The sequence below is a fragment of the Phyllostomus hastatus genome, unplaced genomic scaffold (assembly GCF_019186645.2).
Source record: "Phyllostomus hastatus isolate PE091 unplaced genomic scaffold, TTU_PhHast_1.1 phas_contig_38, whole genome shotgun sequence".
Classification (NCBI taxonomy): Eukaryota; Metazoa; Chordata; class Mammalia; order Chiroptera; family Phyllostomidae; genus Phyllostomus; species Phyllostomus hastatus.
In genome coordinates, this window is record NW_025333869.1 from 16,386,592 (window position 1) to 16,412,315 (window position 25,724).

The window sequence follows — 25,724 nt, forward strand, 5'->3', positions numbered from 1 at the left end:
AACTGGCCAGACCAGTTTTTCTGATCTTGCTGGCTTCAGCCGGCTGAGGGGCCTTTGAAATGCTTCTCTCTCTCCCAGCCAGATCTCAGCAAGTCTGTCAGGTACCCTGGGTGCTCCGAACACACTGGCGCGTGAGAGTCAGTCTTCCCGAAGACAGTGCGCGAGCCCAGACGTTTCCAGCTCCCTGTTCCCCGCCGTACCACACTCCGACTGACCGGGTGTTGGCGCCTTTCCCCTGCTCCCCCAGTCGGGCTGGCTGGAAATCTCTGAGCCACCACTGCAGGAACGCACCCAGCACCACGTCCCTCCCAGGATTGCAGCGCGAGATTCCGGGATCACAGCACGGGATTCCGGCCTCCCTATGGGGCGCAAGCCGAGTGCGGCCGTTTGGTGCTCTCCACCAATCTGCACTTCCACCGGGCTAGAAATGCCCCTGGTCCTGTCGGCTAGAGGCTCTTCTCCTCGGTCTCTGAGCAGCTGTTCATATTCCCTGGGCGATTTTTTCTCAGTCCAACTGGCCAATCTGTTCCTTCTAGCAACCCGTTCTCCCCTGGAGTTGCTCACCCCCGTATTCGGGGGAGGGAGGGGGCAGAGGCTTCCCTCTCCCGGAAGCCCTGGGGCAGAGCCCGGAGCACGGGGCTGGCCTGGGGTCTGCGCACGCCCAGACCCCGCGCTGATCCCTGGGCCCCTTTTGTCCTGTATCAGACTCCTTACCATCTGGTTTTCCAGTGAGTGCAATAATTTCTGATGTCCTGCTTTCAAAAGTGATTCGGCAACCCAGCCCACTTGCTCTGCCTCTCCACTGATCCGCGAGTTTCCCCCCTCTTCACAGAAGCCGAGAAAAACGCTGCCTAGAGTAAAGCCGCCATCTTCCGCCACCGAAAAAGCATTTTACTAATTTAAAATAGCCAAAGCCCAAATCCCAATGGCATGCACACATACATGCATATATATGTATATGTACATATCCTCATTCAAGGATATGTTTATTGATTTTAGAGAAAGAGGAAGGAAGACAGAACCATCAATGTGAGAGAAACATTGATTAGTTGCCTCCTGTATATGCCCCAGAGGAAGATCGAACCTGCGACCTAGATGTGTCCTGATCAGGAGTTGAACCCACAGACTTTTGGTGTAAGAGATGACACTCCAGTCAACTGAGACACCTCATCAGGGTCCAATGGTATTTAATGGTATTCATATAAAATGAAAATAAAGAGGATGGAAACAGATAAATAGTTACCAGGTTTTGAAGTTATAGGAATGAGCTGACCACAAAAGGGCAACACAAGTATATTCTGAGGGAGGTAGAACTATTCTGTATAATACATGACTATATGCATTTGTCAAAGGCCATGGAATTGAATACCGCAGAGAGGGAATTTTAACTGTGTGAAAATTAAAAATAAAATCAATCAGGAAGTTAGGGATTCTGCAGAGAGAAATAGCAATATGTATCTTGAATTTGAGAAAAATATAAAAGTTAGTGGAAAAATCACTTACACTCTTACCTCAGAGAGAACCATTGTCAACTCTTAGTGTATATTTTCCTGGAGTCTTTCTATTCATATACATTTTACATTCATTTGTTATTTCCAATGTTTTAATTATATCCTTCTTTTCTATAAAGTCTGTCAAGTCCTCAAATTGCTTATTTGTTATACTGTCTAAACTGTTGTCACTAATGTTGTGTCCTATTAATTGCTGAGATTATAAATTAGCAATTATCTAAAGTCATTTGCTTTTTTTCTGTGCCTAGTTATCTACTGCTGTGTACCAATACTACCTACTACAACTAAGTTGGCAGTTTTAAAAACATACATTTTTTATCTTACAGTTTAGTTGGTTCCTATGCTTAGTATCACATAAGACTGTAATCAAGTTGTTGGTCAAGGCAGTGTTCTCATCTGGAGACTTGATTGGGGAAGGGACTGCTTCCTTTTTTGTGTGAGTAATGGCAGCATCTGGTTCCTAATGATGGTGTTATGGAGAGCTTCAGTTTTTTGCTGGCTATCAGATGGATTTTCCGCTGAGCTCCTAGAGGCCATCTACAGTTCCTTGCCATGTATAATTTCCTAAGTGGTGCTTGCCTTTTTAGTATCTGCAAGGGAGAGAAAGAAAGAGTCTAACCAGACATATACTGTCATCTTATGCAATGTAGTCATGTAATTAGGTCCACATAATTACATGTATCTTGCCATCTTTGCAAGTAACAGGTTCCACCCACATTTAAGAGAAGAAGAACATACAGAGTGTGAATACCAGGAGGTGAGTATGATGGGGGCACCATAAGCATATTCATCAAGAATCAGACAAGAAAAGTCTTTGATGGTATCCCATGTCCTGTTGCTTACAGCAATGTGGCCTCTCCAGAGAGGAATTTTTCATTATCTCCAGTGCCCACCTTCATTTCTATTATAGTTTCTAATTTATTTGCTGTAAGAAGTCTCTTTTTACTTCTCAGGGAAATTACTTTTCACTTGCATCAAAGAGCTTAGTGTTCCCTTTATTCATTTCTTATTTATTCTTCATGTAAAAATGCCTTAAAATGTCCAACATGTGTGTGGTGTCCAGATTGTTGCTAATAAAATTGTATATTTTACAGATACTTTTGCTTATTGCACCAGAAATCTGGAAAGAAAGGTAATATATACAGATTATAATATCTTCCAGAATTTATAGAAATATTTGTTTTGTTTAAGGAGTAGAGAACAATTCTGTAACAAATATCACATGTCAACAAGAATATCTGCATCAAACAGCTTAAAATATGTTGAGTAGGGATAACATCTGACTCATAATCTCCAACCACTAGTAATGGTATGATACTTATATTAAAGACATATCCAAAATTTATATATATATAAATATAATTTATATATATATATATATATATATATATATAAATTATATAATGTGATTTGCAGCATTTCTTCCAGGCTTTCTTATTGTTCCTTATGGCTAGCCTTGAGGCTTTTGCCTGCCCAGAGCGCCTGTTGACAGAAAGAAGGCACCTCTGTTTTTCCTCAGTAAGCCCCATTGACAGGGACTAGGGAGAGCCTCTAAACCCAACACCTGCCCAGGACTACACTTGACTCCCAGCAGACAGAAGTGTGGGAGGTTGTCATCATACAATGTGGGATCTTCCAACAGTGCATTTTGTCACAAAATTTGCTAGTTAGGTGTTAGATAAATATACAAATGACTTTGTAATAGCATCTACTTGCATAATGTAAGATAAGATATAAAGACAAATAAGTTTGTATTTCTATTTTTGTATACTTGTTAAAATTGTCCATGTCATACCATGTCCACAAAGTGGTCTGAATTTCCAATTTTACCTTGTTTACAAATAAAAGGTATAGAACTCATGGAAGACTAATTACATTTTCAATTCCAGATAATGAAATCATAATGTCTGTTCAATTTACTTCTTCATTTAATTTCCACTAGGATTTTTGGAGGTTTAAAGATTTTATTATTATTTTGAGTATTTCTGTGGAATTTATAAATATTTAGTTTTTCTATCCTTTATCAATGTTTTCCCATTTTTTTTTCCTTATCAGAAAACCTACATAGTTTAAAATAATATTCACCAATATGGTTTGTCTCAAGCAAAACATTATTTTGTCATAAGAAAGATATGATTTTCCTTAGAATAAAATATTTCTTTTTTTTAAATGAGTACAGTTGTTCAGTGAATCACCATATATTTGCATATAAAATATGTTATAAATTTTGAATTCCACAAATGACATAAAAGCATATTTTGATTACTCATGGCTTACAAATAATTACATATATATCTACATGTTCATATATATGCAGGTATTTACATATACAATTATGTATACTTATTTCTAAATTTATTATTATCAATGCTTTAATGTTCTGGTCAAGCTTTCCATTTTACATGCTGATAGAGAAAGAACAAACAAACAAACAAAAAATTATTGAGTGGTTTGTTTACTCAAGATCTGAAGCCTTCAGTTTGGAGTATTCCTCTTTTGTTGACAACAGCTTAAATTTAATTCAGAATATTGCTTCTTCCATATGACATTTTAAAGAAATACTCACTTAGAGGAAAAATATCTATAAGACATTTAAGGTGCTGGTTTCTTATCTCATGTACCAAAACTCCATGCCTATGTTTTAACATTGAAAACCCATGTTTCTTAATCTCATAACTGGATTTCACATCTTCATCTTTTAATTACCATCTTTATCAGGTTTTACTCTTCACTATTATTTTTAAAAAATTCTGAATAAAGATAATGAATGCTATGAACTTCGTCATCTCTGAGTGAATTCAAATATCTTCTCCTAGAATGGACATTGTCCATGACATCCCAAAATGTCACTGGGACTAATCTCTGTCAGAAGTCCCAGCTCTATAAAATTCTCTTTAACTTTCTAAGATTTTGGCAATAACCTTGTTCCTCTCTACTTGTGTGCTTGAAAGGTGTCTGCATTCCATGTGGATACATTAAATGTGGTCAGAAAATGCACTTTGGGATCAACAGAATTCCCCTTATAGCTGCATCTTCATAAATAACTGGCCACTGGCCATAGGTTTGAGAAATGAAGTGGCTTCTGAAGCCTATGACTAGTTCTGAAACACTTGGTATTATCTATTTGTTTTGTAGGAACATATATCTTGCTGTTCTATACTGATATTACTGTGATTTTGCCTAGTACTTTAAATAAAATAGAATAGAATATTGAATTTTACTATGTGCAGAGTTTTACATATTTAGGTACATCATATATAATTTATAGGGTCTCAGACAAGTTAATTAAACTCACAAAACCTTGGCTTTTCTGTAAATAAAATAAGGAATAATTACTGAGATTTCCTTAAAATTTGAGGATTTAATTGTATGTAAAGTACCGATATACTGCCTGTGTATGTAAAATTCCCATGCACTGCCTCACCCTGCCCGGTGAGCTAACCATATAATAAAAATATTATCTATTGTTTGTGTTAACAAAAAATATTTAGGCTGTAATAAAGAATATAAAGGGTGTATTTGACAAATGAGGATTTGTGTTTTAGGGCATAATTTCAAGGAACAACATACAGTATGATTTTAGGAGAAACAAAGATCAATTTTTATAAACGCTCAGGCTGCAAGTACTGTCCTGAATTGGCAATCTTTATGTAAATGAAGGATTCTGACTGAGTTAATAAACATTGGTTAAGCCCAGTATGCAAACAAAGGATGTTGACTGACAAAATGTATTTGGTCCTTTCAAAGTAAGAAACTCACCTGGTCTGGTTGTCATGACGAGGAGTAGATTAAAGCTCAGACACACTTGAAAAGTTTAAAAGCTCATGGAGAAACAGGTAGAATGTGTATAAGACAAACTTCTTTATGGCCTCTCAGATCCATTTTACTTCCCTCAATAAAAAACAACTCTGCCTCAGCAATCTGTTCACATTTGTTATTTATGAAAAGGGACTTAAAGCAGTTGTTTGTACATGGTCTTGTTGATTCACAAACAACCCTGTGATAGAAGAATGATGTTTCAAGTTTTCCATATGAAATAACTGAACACCAGGGATATTAAAAAATTTAAGTTTCCACAGATGAATGGAGAAACCTGGATATGATGCAGGGCCATTTAATTCTAATCCTGTACACTTCACTCTCTACAACTGCTACCAGGAGGCCAGAAAGGAGATACAGCCTAAAAAGTGATGCTGCTAATCTATCAGCTAAACTTCTTAATGCTGTTTTCAAAACATCAAAACTCTAGCCCTTGAACAATATGAGTATGTATTATTTCCTATTCTACCACATTGGTTTAAAGACCATCATTTGTCTACTGTATTATTGTACTGACTTTTCAACTCATCACTTTGATTCCACCCTAACCAGCTCCCACCCAGTCCATAGATTATATCATCAACACATTAGACTACATGATGTTCAGTCTTAAATAAGATCATGTAAATTGTCTGCTCAAAATATTTCATTGGCATTGCACTTGCCTCACTTGCCAAATGTTTTGTGAAACTTAAATGGATATGAGTGGGTACATGGTTAAATAGATATAGGTATCCTAAAATGGTGTTTAGCAATTTATATATAAAATAAATATATTTAAATTATATATGTATTATTATATGTAATATATAATATACTGTTGTTCCCTTTAATTTGTTATAATTTCAGCAGTTTTCTTTCTGCTCATGTTCAAGGGTCTAATGTTTGTGTCACCTTAAAATTCATATGTTGAAATCCTAACCAAAGATGATGGTATTGGTAGGTGAGGCTTCAGGAAGTACTTAAGCAATGAGGGTAGAGACCTCATGAACAGGATTATAGCCTTGTAAAAGAGGTTCCAGAGAGCTCCCTAGCCCTTATACCACATGAGGACACAATAAGAGGGGGCCAGATATGAAGCAGGAAGAGGATCCTCCCTCAACAACACTTGTTCCCTGATCTCAAACTTCCAGCCTCCAGAGCCATGAGAAATAAATGTATGTTGTTTACAAGTTACCCAGTCAATGGTATCTAGTTCTAGCAGCCTGAATAGCCTGGGCACCATGTCTCTGGAATATGTCTCCTCTTTCTGCTTCTCTGCCAAAGACAGAAATGGTTATTTTTCTTACCTGTCTCTCTGACACAGGTCTTATCCTTAGAAGTTACTCTGTGATCATAGCTCTCTGATGAGCTCAAAGTAACTGGAGAATGAATATACAGTTGATTTTGTAGTTAGGCTGGGAATGACTTTTTTTTTTATCATTTCCTGAGTTCTAAGTGGAAGCAAAAATTTATTATCTAACTTTTTGAAATGAGACTTTAGCTCATTAATTTTTAAAATTTTCTTATGTTTATTATTATTATATGGAATTTATTATTGTAATATTGGTCAGAAAACCTTATAGGTTTCAAGTGTACAACTTAACAAAACATAATCTGCACACTGCATTGTGCACCCATTGCCCCAAAGTTTCTTTCCATTCCCATTTTACCCCCTTTTGTCCACCGTCATCAACCCCCACCCCTTTTCCCTCTGGCTTATCAACACACTCTTGTTTTTGTTTATGTGATTTTATATAAGTATATATATATATGTATACATGTGTGTGTGTCTATATGTATGTATGTATGTATATATATAAAACCCCTTTACCTCCTTACTTCCGGCCATACAACTCCCATGCTCCCTCTTCTCTGACAGCTGTAAGTCTGCTCCATGTGTCCATGTGTTTGGTTCTATTTTGTTCATTGGTTTATTTTGTTCATTAGATTGCACATGTAACTGAGATCACATGGCATTTGTTTTTATCTGGCTGACTTATTTCACTTAGCATTATAATCTCCAGGTCCATTCTTACTGTTGTAAAAGGTAAGATTTCCTTCTATTTATGGCCAACTAATATTCCATTGTGTAAATGTACCAAGCTTTTTTATCCGCTTATTTACTGATGGACACTTGGGCAGTTTTCATATCTTGGCTATTGGAAGTAATGCTGCTATGAACATAGGAGTGTACATATTATTTTGAATTGTTATTTCAAGATTCTTAGAATATATCCCCAGAAGTTGGATTCCTGGGTCAAAAGGCATTTCCATTTTTAATTTTTGAGGAAACTCTATACTGTTTTTCGCAGTGGCTGCACCAATCTGCATTACCACCAACAGTGAAATAGCATTCCCTTTCTCCACATCCTCACCAGCACTTGATTATTGATTTGTTAATAAATGTCATCCTGACTGGTATGACGTGATATCCCATTGAGGTTTTAATTTGCATCTCTCTGATGATAAGTGACATTGAGCCATCTATATGTCTATTGGCCATCTGTATGTACTTGTTGGAGAAGTGTTTATTCAGGTTCTTTGCCCATCATTTAATTGGGTTGTTTGTTTTCTTGGTGTTGAGTTGTGTAAGTTCTTTATATATTTTGGAAATTAACCATTTATCAGATGTATCATTAGCAAATATGTTCTCCCATTGAGTGGATTTCCTGTTCATTTTATTGATGGTTTCTTTTGCCATGTAAAAGCTTTTCTGTTTGATGTAGTCTGATATGTTTATTTTTAACTTTGTTTCCCTTGCCTGAGGAGATAGATACATTGGCAAAATGTTGCTATGAAATATGTCTAAAATTTTAGGGCCTGTTTTCTTCTAGGATTTTTATGATTGTATGACTTACATTTAAGTGTTTAAACCATTTACAGTTTACTCTTGTGTGTTTGTATGCTGGTGGTCTTACTTTATTTCTTGCATGTATCTGTCCACTTTTCTCAACACCATTTACTGAAGAAACTGTCTTAACCCCATTACATGTTCTTGCCTCTTTTGCCAAATATCAATTTACCATAAAGACATACATTTATTTCTAGGCTCTCTATTCTGTTCCATCGATCTGCCTTTTCTCTGGCTAATGCCATGCTGTTTTGACTACTTTTGCTTTGTAGTATAGTTTAATATCAGGTAGTATAATTCCTCCAACCTTTCTCTTTCTTAATATTACTCAGGCTAGTTGGGGGTTCATATATGTTTTTGAAAGATTTTTTCTATATCTGTGAGATGTTGCTGGTATTTTGACAGGAATTGAATTACATCAGAAGATTGCTTAATACAGTATTGATGTTATGAAAATGTTAATTTTTTTTGTTCAAGGATATGGTATATAATTCCACTTATTTGTATATTACTCAGTTACTTTCTTCAGTATCCTACTATTTTTCAACTACAGGTCTTTTACCTCCTTGGTTAAATTTATTCCTGGGTACTTTATTTTTCTTATTGCTATAGTAAATTAGACTGTTAACTTAATATCTATTTCTGAGAATTTATTATTGGTGTATGAAATTCCACCAATTTCTAAATATTAATTTTATATCTGCTAAATTTATTTGTTAGATCTAGTAGATTTTTGGTGGAGCCTTTAGGGTTTTCTATATGCAATATCATGTCAGCTGTGGAAATGATAGTTTTATTTTCTTTTTACCAAGTTGAATGCTTTTTATTTCTTCTTCCTGTCTGATTACTGTGGCTAGAACTTCCTGTATTGTGTTGAATGAGTGGTGAGAGCAGATAGCCCTGTCTTGTCCCTGATTTTAAGAGTCATGCTTTTGGTTTCTCCCCTTTGAGTATGATGTTGGCTGTGAGTTTGCCATAGATGATCTTTATTATTTTGAGGTATAACCCCATTATTCCAACTTTGCTGAGGTTTTATCATAAAAGAGTGCTTTATTTTATATGTTTTTCTACATCTATTGATATAATCACATAATTTTTTCCTTCATTTTATTTATGTGAACTATCACATGTATTAATTTGTGAATTTTTCATTCCTGGAATAAATCCCATTTGATCATGGTGTCTGATCTTTTTAATGTACTGCTGGGTCCAGTTTGCTAATATTTTTGGGGAATTTTAGCATCTGACTTCATTGGGTATATTGGTTAATCTATAATTTTTTTTCATTGTATTGTCTTTATCTGATTTTTGAATTAGGATAATGCTGGCTTCATGTAAGCTTAGAAGTCTTCTCTTGAATTTTTTGGAATAGTTTAAAAGGGATAATGTTGTTCCTTGAATGTTTGATAAAATTTGCCTGTGAAACCATTTGGTTCACAACTTTTGTTTTCTGGGAGTTTTTTGATTACTGCTTTGATTTAATTTGCTGTGATTTATCATTCAGGTTTTCTGATTCTTTCTGGAAGATTGTAAGAACTTGTTCATTTCTCCCAGGTTGTCCAATTTGTTGGCATATAGTTTTCGTGGTGTTTTCTTACAACCCTTTGTATTTCTGGTGTGTCAGTTAGTTCTCTTCTTTCTGATTTAATTTATTTGGGTCCTCTCTCTTTTTTTTTCTTGATGAATCTGGTTAAAGCCTTGTCAATTTTGTTTATCTTTTCAAAAAATCAGTTCTTATTTTCATAAATCTTTTGTATTTTTTTAGACCCTGTGCTATTAATTTATGCTCTAATATTTATTATTTCCTCCTTGTACTTTGATCTAAAGAGTAAGTTTGATTGTTTGTTTTTCTTTCCCTAGTTCTTTTAGGAGTAGGGTTAGATTTTCTTTTGAGATTTTCTCCCTGCTTGAGGTAGGCCTCTAATGCTTTGAACTTACCTATTGGAACCACTTGCACAGTGTCCCATAGACTTTGGGTTGTTGTGTGTTTATTTTCATTTTTTTCCAAGTAGCTTATGATTTCTTCCTGGATCTCATTATTAACCCATTTATTTTTTTAATTTATTATTTAGCCTCCATGTGTCTGAATTTTTAAAGATTTTTAAAATGTAGTTGATTTCTAATTTCATATCATTGTGGTCAGAGAAGATGATTGATATGATTTTAATCTTTTTTTTAAAAGAAACATTCTTTTACTTTTTTTATTTAAAGGTTTTATTTATTTATTTTTAGAGAGGGAAGGGAGGGAGAGAGAGAGAGAGAGAGAGAGAGAGAGAGAGAGAGAGAGAGAGACATCAATGTGCGGTTGCTGGGGGTTATGGCCTGCAACCCAGGCATGTAACCTGGCTGGGAATCGAACCTGTGACACTTTGGTTCCCAGCCCGCGCTCAATCCACTGAGCTATGCCAGCCAGGGCGACTTTAATCTTCTTGAATTTATTAAAACTTATTTTGTGTCCTAATATGTGGTCAATCTTTGAGAATATTCCATGTGCACTTGAGAAGAATGTATATTTTGCTGCTTTGGAGTGAAATGTCTGCAATTATCAATAAAACCATCCTATCCAGTGTGTTGTTTAAAGTCACTGTTGCCTTGTTGATTTTTTACCTGGAAAAATCTATTCATTGATGTCAATGGGGTGTTAAAATCCCCTACTATGACTTTATTACTATTGATCTTTCCACTAATGTCTGTCAAGATTTTCTTTATATATTTAGTTGTTCTTATGTTGGGTCATATATATTTTCAAGCATATATCCTCTTGCTGGATCCATCCTTTAGTATTATGTAGTGATTTTCCTCGTCTCTTGTTATGGCTTTGTTTTGAAATCTATTTTGTCTAATATAAGTATTGCTACCACAGCTTTTTATTGTTGTTGTTTCCATTTGTATGAAATATTTTTCCCTGTTTTTTTTTTTCACTTTCAGTCTATGTAGGTCTTTTGTTCGGAGATGGGTCTATTGTAGGCAGGATATGTGCAGGTCAATTCAGCTACCCTATGTCTTTTGCTTGGATAATTTAATCTATTTACACTTATGGTTATTATTAATAGGTACTTATTAATTGCCATTTTATTTTTTATACCTATGCTCCTTTCTCTCTCAGTATCCTTTTTTCTGTCTCCTTCTTAAAGCAGGACTTTTTTTTATTATTGTTGTTCAACTACAGTTGTCCCCACTTTCCTCCACCATGCCCCCCTGCCCCTTTTCTTGCAATATCGAATTAGTGGTAATGAACTTCTTTATTTTTTTTTAAATCTGGGAATCTATTTTGCCTTCAATTTTGAATGCTAATCTTACTAGATAGAGTAGGTTTCATTGTAAGTCCTTGCTTTTCATCACTTTGAATATTTCATGCCAATCTCTTCTGGTCTAAAATGTTTCTGTTGAGAAATCAGCTGACAGCCTCATGGGATCTCCTTTGTAGGTAACTAATTGCTTTTCTCCTGCTGCTTTTCAGATTCTCTCACTGTTTTTAATCTTTGTCATTTTTTAAAAGATTTTATTTATTTATTTTTAGAGAGAGGGGAAAGGTGGGAGAAAGAGAGAGAAAGAAACATCAATGTGTGATTGCCTATCATGTACCACATACTGGGACCTGGCCCACAACCCAGGCATGTACCCTCACTGGGAATCAAACCAGTAACCCTTTGGTTCTAAGGTCTACACTCAGTCCACTGAGCTACACCAGGCAGGGCTAACCTTTGTCATTTTAATTATGATGTTTCTTGGAGTGGTTCTTTTTTGACTCATCTTAATTGAGACTCTCTGTGCTTCCTGAATTTGTATGATTTTTTCCTTCACCACTTTAGGGAAGCTTTCGGTCAATATTTCTTCAAACAAGTTCTCTATCCCTTGCTCACTCGCTTCTCTTTTTGGTATTCCCATATGATGCAGATGTTGTTATGATTAATGTTGTTCCAGAGGTCCCTTAGACTTTCCCAATTTTTAAAAATCCCCTCTTTTTCTGATGCTCTGTTTGGGTGTTTGTGTTATCTTGGCCTTTAATTTGCTGTTTGAGTCTCTGCTTCATCTAACCTGCTGCTGATTGCTTCTAGTATATTCTTCATTTAGATGTTGTATTTTCATTTCTGACTGGTTCTTATGTATGGTTTCTATGTTTTTTTAATACTTACTATCTCTTTGTTTAAATTCTTACTGAGACCATTCATTTTTCTCTCCTAAGGTCCTTGAACATCTTTATAACCATCATTTTAAACTCTGCATTTGTATCTTTGTTGCTTCTATTTCATTTCATTCTTTTTCTGGTGATTTCTCTTATTATTTCATTTGGGACTTTTTTGTTTCCCCATTTTTTCTCTGTGTATTAGGTAGATCTGCTGTGTAGGTGTCTTGTGGAGCTCAGTGGCACAATCTTCCAGATCATCTCAGTTCAGTGCTACACAATGTTTCTTATGTGTTAGGTGCACCCTCCTGTTGAAGTTGTGTCTTGAACACTGTTGGCCCTTTCATGGGTTGAGTTAACATTTTAGGCTGGCTGACTGTACATGTAAACTTTGATTGCCCTGTATAAATGACTTTTTAGGGGCTTTCCCCTGAGGTAGAGCTGTTCCCAGCAGGTTCTGGTGCCTTTTGGAATCCTTCTTTGGATGTGCCACTTTTGTTGCTAGTTGAGTCAAAATCTGGTGTTCCCTGAAGTCCACCACAAGTTGTGCTGGGTCTGATTCCATTTGGGTGGGGTTCAGGTACAAGCCAATGTGTATAACTGGCCTGAGCTATCTGTTTGGAGATACCACATTATTCACTCTTTGTGGCTGTGTCTACTGGGCCTGGAAGTGCACGGGAGGGGCCAATCTGTATACAAGGGTTGGCTTTGTCCAGCTTAGAGATGGGGGCATGTCCATAAGTGTTTGAAGCTCCCCGAGGTCTGCTTCTACCTGAGAGCTACTCCACCTCCCCCATAGATTGCCTGGTCTTCCCCCAGAGCCTTCTGAAGAAAGACCATAGAGTGGATCCAGGCGAGCCAAAATGCACAGACCCTTCCACAAGTCACAAGTCTAGTATGGTAGGGTGACTGGGGTCAGGAGGATGGGGCTAGTCAGTTTCCTACTTGGGGGCTGCTCAATCAGGTACTCAATGAAGGTAAAGTAGCCCCTAGTCCAGAGCCAAACCACTCTGTCTCTACCAGACTCTCCAAGTCTATCTCCTTCAGAAGGAGCATGCTGCAAATTCAGGTTAGATAAAGTCAATGGTCATCTCTGTCATAGCAAGCTCAGGACGTAAGCCAGCACCTCCAGAGTTCAGGAGGACAGATCAAAGAGTTTCACATTGGAGGCCAAGCACTTTGTTCTCGTCTCAGACAATAGCCTTCAAGGAAGACACACTCTAAATTCCCCAGCTCTGAGCAACACACCCTTTGTCCCCCAGAACTGAGCTCAGTGGGAATGGGTCACCAGGACTTGGGAGAGCTGATTCAAACAGTTTTCCATTGTGGATATTGCTGGCAAGCTTGTAGGAGGGGATTGGATACTTCTTCTCCTTCCTGGGATAGCATGGGCTAAGCTCACAAGGGAGATGGGCCTGGCTACCCTGTGATGTAGCCACAAAACCCAACACCTGCCTGTCTCACTCCTGGGCAAAAGCCTCCATGGGAGACACTTTGAAAGTCTCAGCTCTGTGCAGCACTGTGATTTCTCTGCATAATTGAACTCAGCAGAGCGGGACCACAAAGTGGCAGGACAGGCCTGATTCAATAGGTAGGGGGTGCTGGCTGTGCATTCAAGATGGGAAAGAATAGTAACTTTTAAGTTATAGTTAAATCTCTGTCTCTGCCAAGAACTTATTTAGAAAAAGAGACCACAAAAAGTCCTGCTGGATGCAAGGCCTGAGCACAGCAGAGTAATGTCACCAGAAGGTGGAGGACTGGGGAGCAGTATATCCCTAGGCTGATGCTTTATTTTATTACTTTATTATTTTTTATCCTCATTTGAGGATTTTTTTTTCATTGTTGAGAGAGAGAGAAAGAGAAAGAGACACTGATGTGAGAAATATCAAGAGTTTGCCTCCTATACATGCACAGACTGGGTATCGCACCTGCCACCCAGGTAAGTACCCTGACCAGGAGTTGAACTAGCAATCCTTGGGTTGCAAGATGATGCTCAAACCAGCTGAGCCATACTGGCCAGGGGCCCAGGCTGATACTTTATAAATAGCAGTTCTCAACTCTGGCAAGATGGTATCTAGGTCTCTAACAAATTCCCATTTCTCCCTGATGGACTGAATCCCTACTGATTCTCACTGCCAGATATTATGTGGGCTCCTACTCCCATCTCTGTTGCTCTGTATTAGGGATTCCTGAATGGGGTTGAGATACTTCTTGGGGTGGGGAGTTTTGCAACCAAGATATCCCTCTGTCTTCTCAGCTACCACACGTGGGTATGGTAACCAGAACTTGCTGCATCTCTGTACTTCTTACCAGTTCCAATGTGGCTGCTTCTGTGAATCTTTGGTGACAAAATTTCAGTTCAGCTAGCTTTTAGTTGGTTATTCAGGTTGATTGTTTTATAATTTAGCTGTAAATACAATTTGGCACTGGGAGCAAGTGAGCATAGCTTTCACCTAATTTGAAGACATCTTGGAATCCCTAGCTCATTGTTTTTCAGTCTATTATCTTGGATATAACTTTATATTTAAGAATGTGCTCTTTCACATAGATTCTTTTATGTGAAATAGAGGGATAAATGTATTAGGTATCACAACAGTTTGCAACAGGTCAGATGACTCAATAAAAAATGAAACTCTTTTTTTTGAGCCTTTATTAGAAAGCCCTCCAAAACACCTGTCTTTTATCTTTTGCATATATTTTTCACTCTTTCTTAGCATCCATCTCCCTCTTAATTCTTATTTGTGCCTCTTCCTGCATAGACTAATTTTGCTTGGGTTGTTTATGTGTAACGGTACAAGAAATTCAAATCCCTTCATATCCCATACTCATGACTCAAGTCAGGTAAATCTGACAGCCTTCAAATAACTTTCAAACTATTTTTACTTAAGTTCTATTAGAATAAAGAAAGGTTTCAGATATATGAGTTAAAGTAGTCTTTGTTTTATTGAGCACCACTTATGTATCTAATTTCATTCAGGTGCTTTAGACACAGTGATAAATATATCATTTTTTTAGCCATCTTAGAATGTATGAACAAAGGATTTGGACTATATAGAACCCTGGAAGTTATGCAAATGTTGTTGTTCTTGATGATATGCATCTATAGGTGTAGACAGACATATAAATTCAGTATATATATTCTTGATAAAAAAGTGTGAAAGAAATGGATCACAGGTTCTAATTTGGTAATAATAAATGCATTACCAGTGTATAAAAAATAAATGTAAAATCAAACAACTGGGAAAATCTTGAACTTCTCAAAACATGCAACATAAAATATTAAAGATGTTAATCTATTATAAAAACTTAATATAAAAATATAGGGACTTAGGGATCCTGTTGTAATTTTATATATTTTTGTGTATATTTATAGTGTAATCTACTTGGCAAACTATTCACAATACATTTTAATAATTTTAAAGTTTTTACTTAATAATATTATTCCTTTAAATATATAACAGAATAATTTAAAAGAAAAGAATGATGTTTGTGAATAAAAATGTTTGTTGTATATTTGTCACTGATAAAACATAATTTGGTAATGTTATAGATTATTTTTCAATATAGCAAAATGGTAAAATTATTTTTAGACTTCCTTTCTTAAATTGTATTACTAATCTTTTCTGCAAAGGTCAAAACTTTAAGCATACTCTGTTCATCTGTAATCATAGACACTCAAATTAAATGATTATCTATAACTTCTCTCAGTTGTAAACTTCAGCATTTCCCATTCCCATTTACATCTGAGTTTCATCCTATGAAAGATGCAATGAAAATATTCTCTTTACAGATTATAGTGAGTAGAGATTTTAATTGAATACAGTATTTAGAAGAATTAGCAGGGTAAGTATTAAATGGTTTCATATTGCAAAGCCCCAGCAGTGTGAACTCTGAACCAAAGGATATTTTGAAGTTACATTTTAATCAGTATGTTTACTTATTATGATGTCTAACATACAGAAAAAAGAAAATAATAAAATTCAATTTTATTTACTCATTCAGAAGCAAAATTCATTCTAAAAACTCAGGACATTGGTTGAATCTGAGAATAGATGGTGTATAATGGGATGAACATCGATTCCTTTTGCATTTTATGCTTTGTGATTTTTCCTCTAAAGATTACACACAAAGAGAGCTGATTTTACTCTGTGCTAATAAGCTGCTTCAACAAAACCTCTACATAAAATGCAGTTTAAAGTCTCTATAGTATTTGCAGCAATTTAGCAAAATTGAAACAATTATGTTTTTAATGGGATTTGAAAATAATAGTTCTGGTGCTTACAGCAATGTTTGACAATCAGCTTTTGTGTACCAAATGACTGATATTTGAGGTAGTAGATATGAAACAAATTTACCTTTGTAAAATCTTTACATTACTTAAGTATATCAAACTTCGTCAGATTAAAAAGAGTGATTCACTTTTGTGAACAAAAATTTAGCTCTGCTTTCATGATATCAGTGGAGCTTATTAGAAAATCACAATGATTGTTAAATAAACAGGGTAGAAAATTGATATGGATGCATTAAGTGCTTGATTTTTGTTGTTTTATTTAGCCTGTGGGTTTACGTGTATAGAAATTTGCTGCTATCTGGTAGGTAATCACTCTTTTTCTAAATAATTCACCAGTGCATGACACCCCTTTTATATGTCTTTGAGATCATTTTACCACATAATTAAAATTATGATGTGCATCAAATTTGTATAGATTTTATTAATGTTTGACCATATTGATGATAATTCACACGTTTAGAAGTCTGGTAATGTAAAGGATAAAATGATAATGTAAAAGGATAAAACTCACACTAGGATATTATGTTAAATAAAATATAGAATAAAATAACCCAATCCTGTATTTGAGTCACAAAAGCACTCGATAAGCATTACTGTCTTTATCTTTATCCTGGTCATTGTACAGCTACAACCACTTAAAGAAAAGGGAAACAAGATGTAAAATAAACATATGATATAATGAAAATTATAATCTCATATTTTATTTCATCCACTTTCATAGCTTTTCACAGTAAGAATGTATTTTAATTATTATGTTAATATACAGAATTCCTAAGATATGAATGAATACATTTTGCTGTGTTTGTTTTGTTAATTAAGCATTATCTCATCTTTTATTTTTCCTGGAATAAACTGTGTAAAGCAGAAGTTTGTTTTGTTTTATTAAATATTTGATAAGAATCTCTGATTAAGCTGCAAGGCCCTATATTTGTATTTTAGAGGGTGTTTTTATATGTGGGCATTGTGCTTGAAATCCTAATGAAAACTTTTTAATGCACAGTGAACTATTCCTGATTTAGCTTAAGTAAGCTATATGTTTCTAGATATTTCTTCAGTTTAATCCATATAAATTTAAGACTGGAATTGCCATCCCCCAATCTGTGAGTCGTAAAGTATTTACATCATAAATTTTTTTAAGGGAACATTTTTTTAAAGATTTTATTTATTTATTTTTAGAGAGGGAAGGGAGGGAGGGAGGGGTGGGGGGAGAGAGAGAGAGAGAGAGAGAGAGAGAGAGAGAGAGAGAGAAACATCAATGTGCGGTTGCTGGGGGTTCTGGCCTGCAACCCAGGAATGTACCCTGGCTGGGAACTGAATCTGGGACACTTTGGTTCCCAGCCTGCGCTCAATCCACTGAGCTACGCCAGCCAGGGCTCTACATCATAGATTTTTTAAAGATGATTATTAATTTAGTTCATATATAGTAAAGATTCAAAAAATATCGGCTCCTAATCCTATCAATAGAATAATGAAAATGATAGACTTTTTAACCCTCTTATTAAACAAAACTACATGGGATTTCATTTATCACTGAGCAAGGTAACAATATTACATTGAAGACAAATGTACTGAAAACAAAGAATATTAACAGTCATTGACTGCATATTTTATGTCAATCACTTTTACAAACTATCCCATTTCATTATTTTAAGATTCTTGAAAAATATCTACTTTTGAGAAGTGGAGAATTCTTTGAAATCACATTACTAGTAACTGTTCAGTCCCTGTGGGAACCCACATCTGTTGGTTTATAAGTCCATTATTCTTTCTACTCCCTGTATGCAATTTCCACATCTCTACATCATCCAAATATTGTACTTGATTTAAAAGACTAGACAATTGATGGTAAGTGATCAATAAGAATAATATACTAAAACTATATTGCATAAAAGGTGAATATCTTTTTTTTTTTCTCAATGAAAAGTCAAGTCAAGAGCCAATGCAGGCTGAGTCTAGAGGAGTTCAGTAACAGGAATATATTTAAATGAGCATGAAGGAGTAGATTGTTTTGTCTGAATGGTATACATTACATTATGTATTCTGTCTCAGGTAATGGTTCCCAAACCATTTTCTGATTTTTCAGAAAAATGTGTGGTTTCTGATTTTTCCCCCCCTCCCTCCCTCCCTCCCTCCCTCCCTCCCTCCCTCCCTCCCTCCCTTCCTTCCTTCCTTCCTTCCTTCCTTCCTTCCTTCCTTCCTTCCTTCCTCTCTTTCTTTCCTCTCTCTCTCTCTCTCTCTCTCACACACACACACACACACTCTAGAGGCAGAGTTTAAAGAGGAAAGAGCAATTGTTTGAATGTTAGAAGACCTGAGTGCTGGTCTCTACCTCCCACATTTGATTGGGTTAATCTGAACACATCATTTCTGCATTTTGAACCATTAGATCTTCAATTGTTAATTTAGGGAGTTGACCAAAATGACTTTTAATACCCCTTTAAATTCACCATTTTATTTGACCTGATAATATCAAATCTCTCTGTATTTTTATTTTTTGTCATTGACTCATAATATACCAGTTAACAGATTGCTTTGATAACCAAAGGAGAAAAAACCTATAAAAATATGGGAAAATAATATATTATCATAAGCACAATGGAATACAAGCTCCCTTCCTGAAATTTGGAAGGCAGAGGCCATGCTCTCCAAAATAATAGTGGCACAGAGCAGAAACACAGAAAACAAGCTCATAGAAACAAAATGGGAACAGCAAAAAACATTATCTTTGCTCTTATGATCTCTCTGTTGTGAGGGGGTTTCAGCAACATTTCAAATCTGTCAAGTCAGTTAGAATATTTAGTAGTCATTGTTTGAAACATCATTACATTTAAATATAATAGAAATGTAATTTTAAGTGTTTAAAATGCTTTAATGTGTAAATGTATAAGAAACTGAAGAGTGGTCTAGTGATGGAATTTTAATGAAAATAATTAAACCCCTTCATTTCTGGGGAAAATGTCTGTGCTAAAGCCTCTTTATTCTCTTTATTGATAGAATGAAATAATATCATAAATGAAATGTTAAGAATAAATATTAGTTGAAAGAAATGCCTGTTACATTTATTTGTTACTGAAATCAAAGGAAATTAGTTGTGTCAGATGGATTACATTAAAAGGTATAAAAATCAGTTAGTTCTGTCCAGGTTCAGTGAGGTTAAAAAACATAATTTTTAATATTTTAGGGGTATACCATTTTTGTATTTTCATCTATTTATTTAGGGATGTGTGATATGAAAGAAACTAGGTATCAATTAACCACTGATTTATTTATCTTCTACCTTCTGTATTTTGAGTAGTTTCTATTAAATCATTGAAAGCTCATCAGAAAAAAAATTATCTCTTTTGTTACATTTTTATAGAAATTAATGATTTCATCTAGATTCTTATAATTATTTAAGTTTTTTTGTATTTATGTCTTCTTTTTTATTAATAAACATTTTCATTGAAATAAGAAAGAGTTTACATAAACTACTGCAAATCAAATATTTAACCAGAATATTTGCATTTTGTTGAGACTTAATTTTCAAAAGTTATCAATATCATTTAAATAATCAAACACTAAATAAAGCATTCCATAGTATCATTTTAATGGTAAAATAAAATCAATCTTAATTTAGGGTCAAGGAAAGCTCTATTGTATAATAGTGTTCTAGAAGGTCTAACCTATTGGCTTTGCTAGTGGAGCATCTTGGGTGTCATATCAGATAGAACTAATGGATGAGAATCCCTAAGGTTAAGGTCTATATATTTCCATCATTTTTAAACATCCAAGAGGAATTTTAATGTATTCACAGGTTTTAAAACTCGTATTCTACATAAAGATAAAATTTAAATATAGTAACTCAATATTAATTAAAATTAATATTAATTACATAAGAAATGTAATATATATCATATTATATATCATATATATGAGATTGTTTTTCTAGAACATCCAATAAAATAAATTGAGACCCTTTTTAAAAATTGTTAGGCAATTTTATTTATTTATTTTTAAGGTCTTACCCATTTATTTTTAGAGAGAGGGGAATGGAGGGAGAAAAAGAGAGAGAGAAACATTAATGTGTGGTTGCCTCTCATGTGCCCCTCACTGGGACCTGGCCTGCAACCCAGACATGTGCTCTCACTGGGAATTAAACCAGTGACCTTTTGGTTCTAAGGCCTGCACTCAATCCCCTGAGCTATACCAACCAGGGATAAACTTTGCCATTTTAATTAAGTTGTTTCTTGCTGTGATTCTCTTTTGGTTCATCTTGATTGAGACTCTCTGTGCTTCCTGAATTTGTGTGACTTTTTCCTTCACCAGTTTAGGGAAGCTTTCAGTCAATATTTCTTCAAATAAGTTCTCTATCCACACACCCCATACACGGGACCTGGCCGGCAACCCAGAGATGTACCCAGTCTGGGAATCAGACTGGCAACCCTTTGGTTCACAGGCCGGCACTCAACCCAATGAGCCATACCAGACAGGGTGGGTAATTTTAAATGTATGTATTTTAAAGAAGTATTCTTTTAAGAAAGTCAATTTTTATATAATCTAGTAATTTTTGTGTCAATTTTTATATAATCTAGTAAAATCACTTAATATTCTGGAAGATGTTTTCCATTAAAGCAAGATTACTTTATTAAAACAAAAATATAAAGTAAGTAGAAATATAATAAGAAATGTATGGAAATTATAAGACAATTTAAAGACATTTTTTAAGTCTTTCAAAAATGGAGTGGCATATACTTAAATCACATCACAACAAACATTTCTAAATACACATTAGATAAAAAACAGATAATATTAAGATGATATTGATAAATCTCACTACATTCATTTTTTAAAATATGTAATCAAAATTATCATAGATAAATTTTAAAATGAAAAAGAAACAGCATGTAAATAAATGAAGCATTTCTGACAGATGATGGAGATTTCATAAAGCACTCTTAAAATGACCAATCACAAATGGAATTATTAACAAAGCCTATAATAAGTAATTTAGTAAAATACATGCAAATGGGAAATGGGCACTGGCATAAATATTGAAATTCACTAGCAATCAAAAATAGATCTTTAGCAAGAATGAAAACCAGTTGATTTATTCACTGATTTTGAAAAAAAAATTAAAACTCTAATTCACCAGGTGGAAGGTGAGGAGAAATGAACACTTTCAATCACTGCAGAGAGGCATATTAATTGCTAAAACTTACTTTACTTCAACTTAGAAATATTTATCAGAAGCTCTGAAAATGTTCATGTAATTTTACTTTGCAATTCTACTCAAGGAAATATACCCTGAGGTACTAATCATAAATATGTGCAAAAATTTGGTATAATGACAAGTGATATATAAGGTTTTTAAAAATTAGAATGAAAATCCTAAATACCTACCAAGAAGAGAAAGATTAAATGATACGTGAGTATATCAAAAACAAAATATTTATAAAAACATACATAAATACAAGAAAACAAAAGGATACAATACATGCATCAACAGTAAAGACCCAAAGATTGTGAATAGTTCAATTATCTAGTTCTGTGAACAAAAAATAATAAATTCACTTTTTTCAGCTTGTGTTATCAAGAAAGTAGATGATTTGAATACTTTTGAATGTTCTAAGAACTGGTTTACATTGGATCATAGTAATATATTTCATAATAAGAACTAATAATATCTGCAGATGTTTACCATGGACTAATTTACTCCCCATACTGATTATTATTATCTCTGCTTATAAATGATAAATTTCTCTGTTATTACGGCAAAAAGTAGGGTCCAAAACTTGGTAAATTTTCTCCTGAATATAACTGTATCTATAAGACAAGAAGTACCCACCACACTCTCAAAATAATTTATCTAAGCAGAGAAATAAAACATATCCTTTAGAAGCAAATATGCAATAATTGCAGAATTCTGTGACATTCTAGCCAACAAAAGATGCCTGAATAAATTCAAAAGAATTAATATCATAATACTATGTTCTAAGTTTATAATGAAATACCTTACATTTATTTAATAATTTTTCATATTCTTTATTTTGATATATTTGGAATATAAAAATTAAGCTACTAACAATATTTAGTGAGAAAATGACATACACTCATTAAGAAATGTGGTGGGACAGGTGGGCATGGTGGAGTGAAAATAGAGACAACTAGACTTGAACAACAATAAAAAAAAGAAATGTGAAGGATTAATTGCAAAGATGAAGATTTACATCTATAACAGGAAAGTAAATTTAAGCAGATTAAAAGAAATGAAAAGAAAAAATAAAAAGTAATGATGTAAGAAAAAAGCAAAAGAGAAAATTTCAACCAAGAGATATTTTTTAGAAATATTAGTAACTCTTGCAGAAGAGTTACTAATATTTCAAAACAAAAAAAGAAAAAAGAATAAGAAAGATTACACTATTAAAAAGCATACTACTGATAGAGGAATGTTATAATGAGTAGGATACATAATACAAATTTTAAAATTTGAATATAATTATTGTATTTCTATACAACTATATAAATTTACAAATATTTTTAAAATTTAAATTGAAAAATTATATTGGATTTTAAATTCTAAAAATATTTTAGTAATAAAAATATCCCTCTAAAGTTTCAGACCTTGATGATTCTGCAAGTGAGGTACTTTTAACTTGTTCTGAAAAGGTATAGCCCTGTACATTCACATTGCTGGTAGAACAAAAACATGCTGTAGACACTTTGAAAGATAGTTTGGCAATGTCTTACAAAAGTAAACATACTATTACCATATCATCCAACCATTGCACTCCTTGGGATATACCCAAATGAGTTGAAAACTTATGTCTGCACACAGCTGTTTACAGCAGCTTTATTCTAAATAACCAAAACTTAGAAATACCAAGAATATTCTTTAGGTAAATTAATAAATTAACTGGTATATCTAGACAATGGAATGCTACTCAGTGCTAAAAAGTTCTATAAAGCCATGAAAAGAAAGAAAGACACGAGGAAACTTAAATGCATGCACATTACCAAGTTGAAGAAGCCAGTCTAAAAAGGTTACATTCTATGTGGTCCCAACTGCATTACATTCTGGAAAAGACAAAATTACGGAGACATTGAAAAGATCAGTGGTTGCCAGAGGTTAGAGTAAGAGATGAGAATGAATAGGTGAAGCACACAGGATTTTTAGGATAGTTAAACTGCTCTGTATAATACTATAATGGTAGGTACATGTCGTTACATATTTGTCCTAACCCACAGAAGGTACGATAACACCAAGGGTAAACCATAATGTAAAGTATAGACTGAATAATAACAATGTATTAATGCAGGATCATCAGTTATTACAAATGAACCAGCCTGGGGGAATACTGATAGCTGGAGAAGCTGTGCATGTGTGTGTGTAGGGTTACATGAGGAATCTCTGTACCTTCCTCTCAGGTTTGCTGTGAACCTAAAACTGTTATAAAACAAAATTTATCTTAAAAAGAAAATAAAAGTTACATTTCATTTATTACCAAAGTGTAAATATCTTAATTTATACAACATTTATTTCTTATGTGTGGAGAAATATTCTAGGCTCTGATATAAAGCACTGCATAAAAATTGGTCAAATTCTGGTCAACATGAAACTTAAAATCTAATAAAAGGAAACAGATAATAAACCATCATAAAATAAGTATTTGTTGGAATTAAAATTTGATAGAGAAAAATATATCACAGAAAACATATCAAGGTAACTAATTTTTCCATTTAATTATGAATTAATTAGATGATGAAGTTGATGCTGTTTATTAGTGTCACACATTAATCCTCACTTTAGTGAATAGGCAGGGGTGAAAGTAAATGATAGTGTCAGTTGTAGCTTTAGGAAATTAGTGTGATTTAACCCTTTAATTTATCCCCTGGTCTTGTGTGTTTTTCCAGAAGATGTGACCATCCAGATCAGTTCACAATATTCCTTTCATTAACTGAGGCACACATTCCCCAGCAGCTGTCAGTGTTGTCTAATAACAGCTCACAGCTTTCTTCTTTTCCAGGAAATTTCTCCCGGAAAAATGTGAACTGACTAGTCTAAGGCAACACTTTCTCAGGGAAAGATTTTGCTTAGATAAATGAATAACTAAGATGGGTTTGAAAAATCAGATCCCCTCCTCCCAAGATGGGATTAATCTGTGAAATAATTTGTGGTACAGGACTTCCTAGTTTGAACGAGGTACTAGAGTGTTCTGTCTCAATTTGGGACAAGTACCAGCCTAGCTTCAGAGCTCCTCTTAGGACTGGCTGAGGGGTTAGTTATAATCACAGTGTGGATCTCCTTTTCCCTCTTTGCCCAAATCTGAATCTTTCACTTTTTTAGAAGTGTGTTCAAGTATAAGCAATAAAAGTTCTGCAACCTTCCATCTCAAAGTCTGTTTCCAGGAAACCAAAATACTCTGGAACCAAACTGAAGTTGACTGTTATTAAGCTTTTTCCATATCTTTGTTTAGCATTTCCCATGCATTATGGTTTCCTTCACTCCCCTCTGAAAGCAATCCTCAGTAAGTAACTCAGACAAGCCTGTCTCGGGCTGTAATTCTAGGAAACTGACATAAAAGAGATGATATCTGATTCATGTCCTAAACAAACAAAAGCAATCCAGAGATGCACAGAATGACATATAAACCAGGTGAAAGAACTTGTGTTGAAAAAAAAGAAACTAGATGGACAGTGTGACTAGAGCAAGAGTCTGTGAGGTCGGAAATAAAAGAGTACAAGTGCCCTTGCAGGACTTTGGAAAGACTTAGCTAAACAATAATGGCAAAACATTGAAAGAACTGTAGGTATGGAGTTTGCTGGTATGTTTCACATTTTTAAAGAGTTATCCTGATTGCGTCTGCACAGCTAAACTATAGAAGGGCAAGGGTAAAATACCCCTGTCTGTGTGTATGTAAATTCATTATTGATAGAACTATCCCCTGAATGTGAAAATGGTTGGTCACCATCAGAAAACCTATAAATCCAATTCACAATTTAAATAAATCTAAGAAGAACCAATATTATGCCTATCTCATTAGATCCAAAAAACATGGCAAATTTCATATACTATTTGTGATAATAATTTTAGCTAATGAAGATTACAAGATGATTTATCAAATTTCATTTGCATTAAATCTTCAAGATATGTAACATAAATATAAA